This window comes from Mauremys reevesii, linkage group 3, assembly GCF_016161935.1.
Source record: "Mauremys reevesii isolate NIE-2019 linkage group 3, ASM1616193v1, whole genome shotgun sequence".
Classification (NCBI taxonomy): Eukaryota; Metazoa; Chordata; order Testudines; family Geoemydidae; genus Mauremys; species Mauremys reevesii.
Window position 1 is genome coordinate 170,968,695 of NC_052625.1, and position 13,234 is coordinate 170,981,928.

A 13,234-nucleotide genomic window follows, 5' to 3' on the forward strand; every position below is an offset into this window, starting at 1 on the left:
ACTGGCTATATGAAAAATAATTTTAAAAAATCTCTTTGCCTGAGTTTCCCCTTCTGGAAAATAAGGATAGTAATGTTTACTTACCTCAGAAGGCTGTGGTGAGGCTTAATCCATTAATATTTGCAAGGTGCTTTGAGATCCTTGCATGGCAAATTACTATAGAAGTACAGAATATTATTATTATAAAGATATTTTTACTGATAACAGCAGTTACTACACATTAAATCTGTTGGGAAAAGGTATAAACTACAGCTAATTCACCTTGCCTCTACCTCACTGTTTGCTGATAACTGTGTATTTAACATGAGTTACCACTGCATGTACAAACCTCAAGACCTTGCTTTGCTGTTGCCAACCATAGGAGAGGCGGATCAGCCTCAAACAAACCCAGATTCGTGTTCCAAAGTGTATTCCGTTTAGTTATATATTAACAACCACAGTAGTTGTACATTCACATATTCAGTCACCATCTGGCTTTTAAGTTAATATGAAAACTGAGGGGGTTTTCTGCTGTGAATTTCGATACAAATATATTTATTTTTATTGAAATATTTTTATCAAAAATATAGATTTTTCACCAAAATATTAAACTGAAAAATTTTCAGTGGAAACTGTCAGGTGAAAAAACAAACAAACAAACAAAAAAAACCCCAAAACCAAACCAAAACAAATGATTTGGAAGTGCTTCATGGGAGCTGTAATTCAATTGCCTCATGTCCTCATTGTCATCTATGGGCAGGGTTCTCTGGCCAGATTACATCTTCTGTGATGCACCATCATCTTCTTTCTTGCTGAGCCACTGCAGTGCATCATGGGAGTTCCTGACTATGGGGCTTTATGAGAAAAATCTTTTTGGTTTGGGTTTTAAAAAAAAAGTTAAAAATTTCCATCGAATACATTTTTTATGAAAAATTCTGTTGAGTCAAAAACTCAGTTTTCCATCGTAAAATAATTTTAATTGAAAATAATTGACCACCCCTAGTGTTAAAGTGGCTAGATTTATGCACAATAATTCCTCATGTATCCTATTAATTGCTGATTTTCAACACCTCTGCTAATGCATCTCAGCAATTTCTTTCCCCCTTTCAGTCTGATAAAGGCAAAGGAATCTTTCTTGCTTGCTTTCTTTCATTAACATTTGCTTCATTTTTGGTCTCCAAACCAGTTCTTTTTGCTTTCCAATATTTCATTTCTTTACCCTGCAGATTTGTCTTTTGTGTTGTGCTCTGTCAAAGAGATATAATAAGTATCAGTATGTCTCAGTTAATACTGCACTGAATAATGGACCCAGAGTTTAAAATAACCTCAAAAAAGTCACTGCACATATCAGATAATGAAGAGCTTGTCTGAGCAGCTGGCCTCTCCGGAGTTAGATTAATATTCCATAGGTCTGTTTATTTTTATCAACATGTGTATTCCTAAAAGTCAATGCACATTTTATAACCGTCACTGCACATTTGTGTGTCACTGTCACTGCACATTTTTTAAGCCCCGTCTGCCCCACATGTCTTAGGGTTCCAATCCCGCCTCTCCTCAAACCCTTGACAATGCTGATATTACAGTGCTCTTTTAGGTGTATGTTCACTTTAGAGTTGGCATACTCCATACAGAGCTGCCATATTTCACACCCAACTGAAGCTTCTTCTACTCATCTCAGCTAGCTTTTTAGCTGAGACCTTTCAGAAACAGTAGACGTCCTGGTCAAAATACTTCACCTCAATAAGGGCCTGAGCGAAGGCACATTGAAAGTCATTGGGAGTTAGGTGCCTAAATCATGTAGATGCTTTTGAAAATCCCACTAGGTACCGTACCTATCTGCATCTTTAGGTGTCTAAATGCCTTTGTAAACCTGGCCCTAACTCATTTTTGAAAATGGAGTTTAGACTCCTAAGCCATATAGGTGCTTTTGAAAATGTTACCCTGAAGCTATGTATGAGTGTCTTAGAACTGCTCCTTTTGTCTTCACAATCACACAGCTCCTTTAATATAAGAACATAAGAAAGGCCATACTGGGTCAGACCAATGGTCCGTCTACCCCAGTATCCTGTCTTCTGACAGTGGCCAATGCCAGGTGCCCCAGAGGGAATGAACAGAACAGGTGATCATCAAGTGATCCATCCTGTCTTGCCCATTCCCAGACTCTGACAAAGAGGCTAGACACTTCAGAGCATGGTTTTGCATCCCTGCACATCCTGGCTAATAGCCATCGAGGGACCTATCCTCCATGAACTTATCTAGCTCTTTTTTGAACCCTGTTATAGTCTTGGCTTTCACAACATCTTTTGGCAAAGAGTTCCACAGGTTGACTATACCCTGTGTGAAGAAATACTTCCTTTTGTTTGTTTTAAACTTGCTGACTATTAATTTCATTTGATGACCCATAGTTCTTGTGTAAAGAGAAGGATAAATAACACTTCCTTATTTACTTTCTCCACATGAGTCAGGATTTTATACACATCTATCATATGCCCCCTTAGTTATTTCTTTTTCAAGCTGAAAAGTCCCAGTCTTATTAATCTCTCCTCATAATCCAAAAGTATTTCCTTTATCGTTACTTGGTAGAGCACTTTGAGAGAGCTTGCACTACATAATATAAACCCAATTTCCATGCTCTGTGATTACATTCATACTTTCCCCAAGAACTCTGTTTTATTTCAAAAACTTGTCAAATTTGTAAAGCATAGTAAATCCATGCTGAGGCCCTAGCAGCCCAGGTGACCTCTCAATTTATCCCTGATGAATTTTTCTTATATCTTCCACACAGTTGAAAATCTTATCACTATGTTTATACACATTGTTTTTTTCACAGTCTGGGAACTCTCTGTTTCATCTCTGTCTCCTGTTTTTTTGTTCTAATGGATCCTTCTTGAACTTTTGATTACATTTGTGACTTCCTTGTTAATCTACACTGGCTTTGTTTTCTCTCCTTGTGGCACACCTTACCCATGGGATACACTCGTTTATCTTTGAACACTTTCTATTTCCACTCTGTCTTCTTGCTTTCCATTGCATTGTCTCATTTGATTTCATTTAAAACTGTCTGGTTTACATCCTAATTTCAGTGTCTTTATTTGTCCTCTAGATGCTGTCACTGTTAGTCATAGCTCAAGGATAACTAATTTAAACATGGTCATTTATTGTTCAGAAATTCTTTGTCTTTAACTATGTCCTCTGTGTTACTCAGAACAAACCCTGAAATTTTGGAATGGCTGTTGAACTTGCTTCAAAAAGTAAACAATTTGGGAACCTCTCTCAGACTTTATAAACAAACAAACAAACCAATAAATAAAATATTAAATTTGTTGTAGTTCAGTAGCACCTGGGAACCCCAGTAATAGACCAGGACCCTTTTGTGCTAGCTGCTGCACAAACATAGAACAAAAAGACAGTCCCTGCCCCCCAAAGAACTCATTATCTACTCAAGACTCATCTTCTGACAACAAAACCCTCAAAAATTGGACATGGCTTAGCCCAAAGCCCTGAATGGGAACACCCTGAATCAAAGTCCAACCTTTATGACAGGTTCTTCCTCTGTGGTGCCAAAATCTGAGATCTGCACTTTCCTGAGTTTGGCTGGTTTAGATCTGGATCAGAAATTTGCAGCTAGAGCTCATCCATACCTTAACCAACATCCAGCGAAAACTCTTCTTGGAAAGATCAAAGGTGGGGTTTTGTCAACAGATGCATAGGTGGGGCTCTCAATGAAAGCAGTGAGGGACACACGCACACACAGGGATCCAAGTGTGACTTTAAGTGAGGGGAAGGATTAAATAAGCAAATTTAAGTTGCCCACCTAGTTAACTATTTTTTTTTTCAGTCAGTACACAAGGGTAAACACAGGGCTATTTGAAACAACAGACTGTTCACTTGCACAAAAAGGAATCCCAGTTCTAGCTCCACCACTGATATCTCCTTTTAACTTACTCAGTGGCATGTGTGTTTTTTATTAAAGAATAGGGCAAGGCACAAACTGACCCTAAAACTGCTGAGGGAGAATTATGCCAGTGTAAGGGGATGAGCAAGTAGTTTAGTGCTGTCACAGCAGCTCCGACAAACCATCCTTCCTTTCTGTTAGGGTAGGGGGCATGGTGAAAGGAAAGATGCATAGCTCTAAGTCCTTATCTACACACAAGATTGTGCCATTTTACTTAAACAGGTGCAAACCCTTGAGTAGACACTCTTATTTCAGGTTGAAAGTGGTTTATTTTTGTTCAGCTTAACCTTGTCAACTGACTGAGCAAAACCAAAATAAGCCACTCTTCAGCTGCAGTCAGAGCATGCACATGGGGGTTTGCACTGGTTTAACTAAACTGGTTTAAATTCAGACCCTTAGTTAAACCGGTATAACTGTGTGCATACAAACCTTAAGTGGGGCTTTCTTTATGCAGTGGGAGGGGACCATTCTTTTGCAACTTGCTCCCCCAGATCCTGCCAGATCCCAGAAAGAAAGAAAGAAAGATTGTTGGGCTCAACAGGTAGTGATCAACAGCTCGATGTCTAGTTGTCAGCCGGTATCAAGTGGAGTGCCCCAGGGATCGGTCCTGGGGCCAGTTTTGTTCAACATCTTTATATGGATGACAGGATGGATTGCACCCTCAGCAAGTTCGCAGATGACACTAAGCTGGGGGGAGAGGTAGATACTCTGAAGGGTAGGGATAGGGTCCAGAGTGACCTAGGCAAATTGGAGGATTGGGCCAAAAGAAATCTGATGAGGTTCAACAAGGACAAGTGCAGAGTCCTGCACTTAGGACAAAAGAATCCCATGCACTGCTGCAGGCTGGGGACCGACTGGCTAAGCAGCAGTTCTGTAGAAAAGGACCTGGGGATTACAGTGGATGAGAAGCTGGATATGAGTCAGGAGTGTTCCCTTGTTGCCAAGAAGGCTAATGGCATATTGGGCTGCATTAGTAGGAGCATTGCCAGCAGATCGAGGGAAGTGATTATTTTTGTCTATTCGGCACTGGTGAGGCCACATCTGGAATATTGCATCCAGTTTTGGGCCCTCCCCTACAGAAAGGATGTGGACAAATTGGAGAGAGTCCAGCGGAGGGCAACGAAAATGATTACGGGGCTGGGGCATATGACTTATGAGGAGAGGCTGAGGGAACTGGGCTTGTTTAGTCTGCAGAAGAGAAGAGGGAGAGGGGATTTGATAGCAGACTTCAACTACTTGAAGGGAGGTTCCAAAAAGGATGGCGCTTGGCTGTTCTCAGTGGTGGCAGATGACAGAACAAGGAGCAATGGTTTCAAGTTGCTGTGGGGGAGGTCTAGGTTGGATATTAGGAAACACTATTTCACTAGGGAGGTGGTGGAATCTCCATCCTTAGAGGTTTTTAAGGCCCACCTTGACAAAGCCCTGGCTGGGATCATTTAGTCCTGGTCTACACTACAAGTTTAGGTCGAATTTAGCAGTGTTACATCGATTTAACCCTGCACCTGTCCACACGACAAATCCATTTTTTTTTACTTAAATGGCTCTTAAAATCGATTTCTGTACTCCTCCCCAATGAGGGGATTAGCGCTGAAATTGACCTTGCCGGGTTGAATTTGGGGTAGTGTGGGGTAGTGTGGTCGCAATTTGATGGTATTGGGATCTCAACCCAGAATTCCAATGGGCGGCAGAGACTGTGGGAACTGTGGGATAGCTGCCACAGTGCAACGCTCCGGAAGTCGACGCTAGCCTCGGTACTGTGGATGCACTCCGCCAAGTTAATGGTCTTAAGTGGGGACACACACAATTGACTGTATAAAATCAATTTCTAAAAATCAGCTTCTATAAATTTGACCTAATTTTGTAGTGTAGACATACCCTTAGTTGGCGTTGGTCCTGCTTTGAGAATGGTGTTGGACTGGATGACCTCCTGAGGTCTCTTCTAATCCTAATATTCTATGATTCAAAGAAAGAAAGAAAGAAAGAAAGAAAGAAAGAAAGAAAAGAAAAGGTTAAAATTCTATGGAAATGAATTAGCGTTCTAGGGCAATTAATCGAAAAACCTATAGAATGCAATAGAGATGATCCTGTTCCTTTATGTTTCTGTGAATTCCATAGGAGAAATACAATTCCCTATTAAATTCTATAAGGCAATCTGCCAGCTTCATAGCCAGGTTTTCCTATAAATTGTGCACTATCCCGATTATTTTTGGGGCTATAATAATGACAGTTCTTTGAATTGGCTTAGGCGTGAGCAGCTTTGGCCACTACCAAGTAAACCAAAAAATTTCACAACATGATGATGATACACTTTGGCTTATATTGATGAGTGTGGCACACTACAGGGCAGCCTAAATCCTGACAGGCTGATTTTAGTGACTTATTATGGAAAAGACAAGAATTTTAATCCCCCAAAATTACTTTTCTTCTTTGGAAATTATATTTAAAAATCTCAGAAATCACAAGTATCTTTCTGGTGTGAGAAAGCCAAATCTAGAGCTGGGATAAGTGGGTGAAATTCCTATTGACTTCAGTGAAAATTGCACCACTTCAGTGAAATTTGCAACTCTTTGCAATTATGAGACTCCAACAGAGTTTGGCAGAGGTCAGGTGGAAACCCTCTCCCAGAGCAGGAAAGAGAGAATGGGTGCCTGTTCACACTGCAGAGACTCTAGTGGAACCTCGCCAAAGGGGAATGGGAAGGGGTGTGGCAGGGATGATTTCCCCACTCAGATCCTAACTGGATTATAAGGAGAGTGCCACTGCTTGCATCCGAAGAAGTGGGTATTCACCCACGAAAGCTCATGCTGCAAAACATCTGTTAGTCTATAAGGTGCCACAGGATTCTTTGCTGCTTCTACAGAACCAGACTAACACGGCTACCCCTCTGAAGGAGAGTGTTGGGGCCATATACTTGATCTGAGAGCTCGAAAGGAGCGAGAACAAATGGTCCCTGGAGACAAATGGAGAAGAATAGGAAGACTTAAAAAGTCAGATGGAGTTGACCCCTCGTTGGCTAAGAAGCACTACTGCTTCATGGGAGAGTTGTTAACTGACAACCCCACCTTTCTGAGAACTCTTTGGCTGGAGAAAATTACTTTATTTTGCATTTGCAGGGCGACACACTGCATTATTGTTTCTCTCATGTTAAACTCGGGCAGTGAGACGTGTTGGCTTTGAATATGATTCTGAACACAAGAGGCCTTACTTTGCTGAAGAAGCTGGTTGCTGAGCAGGGGTCAGTCCCCAAGGAGTAAGAGAGGCAGGCTATTCACTTCCAACAAATTTATGAAAAATTATGATACACTGGACCTGATCCGCAATACCCCAGGACTCTTCCCCCTCCATGCTATGCAAGGCTTGTATTTTAGTACACAGGCAACACATTGTTATTTTCACTGGCCAGCCATTCACTCTTACACTTCTGTGTTGCAACCTTCTTAAATCCTTTGGAAGATATTTCAGCTTTAAACGATTTTTGTGATTTATTATTTATTTAGCTCCCAAGGTGCCCATGGCCTTTCCAGATACATAAAGTGACAGGCCCCAGACCCAGGGAACTTACTATCTAGACTAACTACAACCTAACAAGGGATAACATGAAACAAAGGGAGGGACGGTGGCAGGAAAATCGCTGAAATAGTGAAAGTTCATGTGATACACTTTTGATTAACTATGCAACTTGCAGCTCCTGGGCTCTTTGCTTGTTTTGTTTTCATATAGTTGAGGCAGTGTCTAGAGCAGTGATGAGCAACCTGCAGCCTGCGGGCTGCACGCAGCCTGTGAGGGGAATCTGCTGGTGGGCTGCCAGACAGTTTGTTTACATTTGCACAGCTCCCAGTTGCCGTTCCCGGCCAATGGGAGCTGCGGGAAGTGGCAGCCAGCACGTCCCTGTGGCCCACGCCACTTTCTGCAGTTCCCATTGGCTGTTAACGGTGAATTGAGGCCACTGGGAGCAGTGGACGGCCGTGCAAATATAAACAAACTGTCTGGCGGCCTGCCAGCGGATTACCCGGATGGGCTGCATGTGGCCCATGGGCTGCATGTGGCCCACCACTGCTCTAGAGTTAAGGCAGGGAAGGAGGATTTTTTGTCTCTCTGGAAAATGTCATTCACAAGAAAATAACATGCAACACTTACCATACGATAGTACCTCAGGTTGTGTATTCACTGTCTGGATGAATTTGCTTGAAATGTAAACACAAAATGGGACTGTCCCAGCCAGCATAAGCTGAGCAGTTAAAGCTCACAGATAACTCCGGAACAGTGAAGGGGAAATGGTTAGACTTTCAATGATCTAGGTTTCCAGTGAAAAAGTAATCAAAGAGGCTAAGTTAACAGGAAGAAATGAGCAACACCAGCTAAGCCCTGTCAATATCCTTGCATTTGTTTTTACAGTTTAACTCGTTAGTGGAGGAAGATCTGTTCAGCACTGATTTACAGTCATCACAGTTATGTGACAAACAATCAGATGTTTTAGTGGTTTAGTGTCAGTAATTACTATACCCATCTTTTTGCTACAGGTGATCCTCCCAAAAGGTGGTTGATTTTTGAAGCATTCCCCAAAATCCACACAGGGATCTTAGCGCCCTTAATCACACTCCTCGCTAAAACAACCCAATGCTTCTCAAATTGTCCAGACTAGTTTTACAAGTTTTCATGTCCTTTCTTGCTGAACTACTGGATGGGAATAGGGATGTCTGAAATCATTGAAACTCATTTTGGTGTTGGTGATGCTGTGGCCTTTTGTCTTTTTTCTTGTTTATTTTTGGCAAAGTTTTGACAGGTGTAAATGGGCAAAACCCCACTGAAGTCAATTAACTTGGCCCACAATATGTTTGGTAATAAATAGCAAATCAAAACACATGCAGCAGAGTCCAATAACAGAGCTAATCAATGGTGCAATTATATGCTTAACTTAAACATCACCCAAATGTATAAAAGTCAGTGTCCATGAGTGGCACACACAAAACTCCTGATACATGCACATAAGTCAGTGTTATGTGTGAACAAAGGTATTTACACATAATAATCCCCAGTTTGCACATATGTACTGAGGATCTGATCCTCACTTGGTGTATAACAGAGAAGTTCCATTAACTTCAGTAAAGTTCTGTTAATTTATACCAGTTGAGGCTCTGGCCAATAGTGTTTTGCATGTAAAATCTAGCCCATGCAAATGAGTGGCCTTAACTGTGGGTGCAGACTTGTAACCCAATTTGTAACCATTTGGACCCATGCATGTAATGCATACACAGTGTTCGTGACCCAGTTTGGTGTATGTGATTGAAAATAAGTCGTGTTTCCCAACTGAGATCTCAATAAGAAAAATTGGTGACAACTGAATAGTATTTCCTCTACATGCAACAGCAGGGAAAAGCACAATAGAGTGACCAAAGAGAAACAGAAATTGTGACTTTGCTCATCTGCCAGTGCTGCCTGAAAAGCACCACTGCCTAATTGTGTGTAGTGTAGGAGATGGTATGAACTAAGGATAAGTGAACCTCTAGGAGGGGGAGCTTTTTCAAATCTATTTTTTGGGGCTGCAAAATTAGTTTGAAGTAGCCAAGCTTTAATAACCTTGTAATTTAAAAATGTATTCATTTTCTTTCAAGGATGAGCTTTAATGAAACTAAGAAGAAGGATGGTCCAGTGGTTGCAGCACTCGTCCAGGGCTTTGGGGACCTGCATCCAAGTCCATGCTGTGCCACAGACTTCCTGTATGACCTTGGGCAAGCTACTTAGTCTCAGTGCCTCAGTTCCCATCTGTAAAATGGGAACAATAGCAATTCCCTACCTCAGGGCAGGGAATGGTGGTTGTGAGGATAACTGTATTAAAGAATGTGCTCAAATACTAAAGTAAGGAGGGGAACATAAATGTACCTTATTGCACCATTTTTTAAACAAGAGAAAAACTGTGTTAGGAGGCTTGTCTTTGCAGGGTTGTGTAAGTCACTTATGTGGTAGGGCGTCTGTCAGTGGCAATTGCACAGAGCTACAGAGAATGCTTTGTGAAAAGCCCTTCAAGATATTATACACTCTGATGTTCAGTAGACACCAGTCTGTGTAAAGCTGCGGCAAAGGGTCTTGTTCTCAGCTGTAAAATCACCACAGGCTCTCTTTTCAACAGCTGTGCTTGGTAAGCTGTTCACAGATGAGCAGAAAGAAGATGAGTAATTTGTGAAATTTAAATGGACTGTTTATTCACACTGGGCAATCTGTGAACCTGAGCCTGCAAATCCTTATTTGTTGAGAGTAGTCTAGCTGACTTCACAGGTGTGCATGAGGAAGGCCTACTTAGGTGGAAAAGGACTGCAGGGTTGGGTTCTAATATAATAAAGATGTACTTAACTGCTTTGCTGGACTGGGACCTCAGGAAGTACAGCGACTGCTGTTTCAGCCCTGAGACTAGAATACCAGCTGCAGACTGCTAAGGCGGCTTGTCCTACCCATAAATTAAAAGCATGAATTCCGTACCCTGCCCAGGATTTGTGAAAGGGGTTGCATTTCAATGATCTCAAAATTGCTCTCTGAACCCTAGAGTATATATCCTACACTGCTCTCTGTATGCCCAAACAATGCCTCCCATGTCTACACTTCTGTTTCTAGCAGTGTAGTGTCCTGCTGCTTCCCTGCTGCTGGAGTCTTTCCTTGCCTCAGTAAAAGACTCCAGCTGCAGAGAAAGGCTCTGGTAGGGGAGGCAGCAGGGGAAGGCCCTGGCAGGTTCCTGCTGCTTCACCTTGCCAGAGCCTTTCACTGTTGCATGTAACCACACGTACGGTACACCCTGTCACAAGTGTAGGCCAGGTCTAAGAAGTTTAGACTATAGAATCATAGACTCATGGGACTGGAAGGGACCTCGAGAGGTCATCTAGTCTAGTCCCCTGCACTCATGGCTGGACTAAGCATTATCTAGACCATCCCTGACAGGTGTTTGTCTAATAGTTTGAAGGGCAGATGATGTTGAGGCCCTAGGTTGAGTGTGTATCAGTTTCAGCAAAAACTCCCTTTACAAACCATTATTTCACTTCTTCCCACAAAACACACATTTAATAAAGCTAGTTTGTCTCTCTGAATCCATTAAAACAAAATTATCTCAGTAAGATTCCTCAGACAGAGCTTTTTCTGATGGACCCAAACACACAATGTTCTGGCCAGTAGTTGGGTGTGAGGGTAATGGCTGTAAAATATTGCCTGAGGAACATCATTGTTTTTGAGACTGAACAAAACCAAATGTAGAAAAATGAGGGTTGCCAGATGTCCAGTTTTCAACTGAACACCTGGTCGAAAAAGGACCCTCCCCAGCCCTGTGAAAATGAGCGAGCGAGTGAGGGTGGGGAGAGCATGCAACGGGGGAAAGGGGGGAAGATGGAGTGTGTGAGGAGGGGCCTCAGAGAAGAGGCGGGGCAAAGGTATTTGGTTTTGTTCGGTCAGAAAGTTGGCAACCCTAATTAGTTTGAAAAACTTTTGATTGCTTTTAAAAATAAATGTTACGCCACTTGAACCATTTTACACCACTTGAACCATTGCCCTGAAATGGGAATGCTAAAATTATTATGAGAAAGATTAGCTTTGTAGATATCAAACTTACTAATACCAGAACCCACTAGCCATTTTATGAGAGAGATCTTCTTAAGAGATTTCCTGCCTGGTTCTTTACGCAGGGATTGGGATATGTTTCAGAGAATCAGCTGCACCTTTGAATGTTTATTCAAACCAAAGCTTTGCTCACCACCACAAGAAGCTGGTGTCCCAGAGCAATTAAACATGTAACAAGGAGTCTGAGTTTTTAAAAAAAACTATAGTAACAGTAAACAGCAAACCAAATAAAACTACAAACTGCCAAGAATGAATTACAAACTTTCAGTCATGTATTTTTTTTTATTTGTATGCAATGAAATAAAACACAGGTTTGTTTTTATTAAGAATATAAACATAGGAACCTAGGAAATTCCATACTAGGTCAGTATCCAGGACCAGATGCTCCAGACAAAGGTGCAAGAAACCCCATAACAGACGATGGTGGAATAACCATCAATTAGTGGTTGATTTATGCCCTGAAGCATGAAGATTTATTTATATATAAAAAACAATCTGCACTCTTGTTACATAGATTCCTGTACATGGCTATGTACAATATACTGAAGGGATCATAGTCTACACCTGATATCTTAATTGTAAACACCAGGCTGTAGCCATAAAAGCAGACTTTGTACCTTTTTTCCTGTTAAATTAAAACTATGGACATTGTCCCTTTTCACAGTGATAATATTAGCTTTAAAAACCTGGTTATGAAGAGCACTGGACCATTAAAATTAAGCTGTACAATAGGGTTGCATCCAGTGTGGCTGTCTTGGTTTGCATGGTTCCAGTCAAACAAAACTAGTGGTTTAATTTGTGACCTTCTCCCCTCAATCCTAGTTTTACGTTTGCATGAAAATAAAGGGTAAGCTCTGGCCCCACTAAAGACAATGGAAAAATCCAATTGACTTCAGTGGGGCTGGGATTTCACCCAAAAGCGCTAAACAAAACTTGAGCAACCTCTTACAAAACACACCAGTTTCGTAATGAAATAGATGAGTTTCCCAGTGCATCCCTTCCTTATTTTAAGGGGTTTTGTTGAAGGATAAGGAGAGTCAATGGCCAACAGTAGGCATTGGGTTTCCTATCATCATGGGGCAGGTCAGCACCAGAATGCGGCAAAAGGCTTTATAAGTAACAGCAGCATTAGAACCTGAGCAGAATGTGCTAATCCCCACTGTTCAGAATGAGCATGGTAAGATGTCCACTCCCAAGAGATGTGGGGATAAAGGGACTGTCAGCTGTCCTCTTTCCTGGTAAGGTGGAAAAGGGTAGATCACTGATCTTCCCAGAAGACACTTAGAGGTAAGGGGAATTCATAGCTTATTAGGTGTAAGGAAAGGTCTTGGGCAAATCTTCTTTGAGGTTTATGGTACCTTGGAGAGTTTGGTTCTCACATGCAAAGTTTGAACAAAGCCAGGTGCATTTGTTCTGGTGTTGGTGTGAAAGGTCAGCACAACTCCATTAAGCAGCTCAAAAAGGCCAAAGGTGGGATTTTCAAAAATGCTCAGTGTTGGAATAATTGATCCCACTGACATCTATGGTAAAACTCCCATTGACTTCAATAGGGACAGAATCAAATGATTCTCTGTGCTTTTGAGAATCCCACCTAAGTCCTTTATATATCTCTTTCTATTATTTAAAGTCCATGGACAATTTATCTCACTACCATCTCTGATACAGACCCAATGGAAACTTGAAAGTGAAACCAGAAACCTTTGT

The 13,234-nt window shown here is 41.6% G+C and overlaps 1 long non-coding RNA gene across 1 annotated transcript in view; it reads left to right on the plus strand.

Annotated features, from left to right (window-relative positions):
* LOC120402272 overlaps positions 1-13,234 on the plus strand; it is an 81,137-nt gene that overhangs the window by 35,456 nt on the left and 32,447 nt on the right. The gene's annotated exons all lie outside the window — the stretch shown is intronic.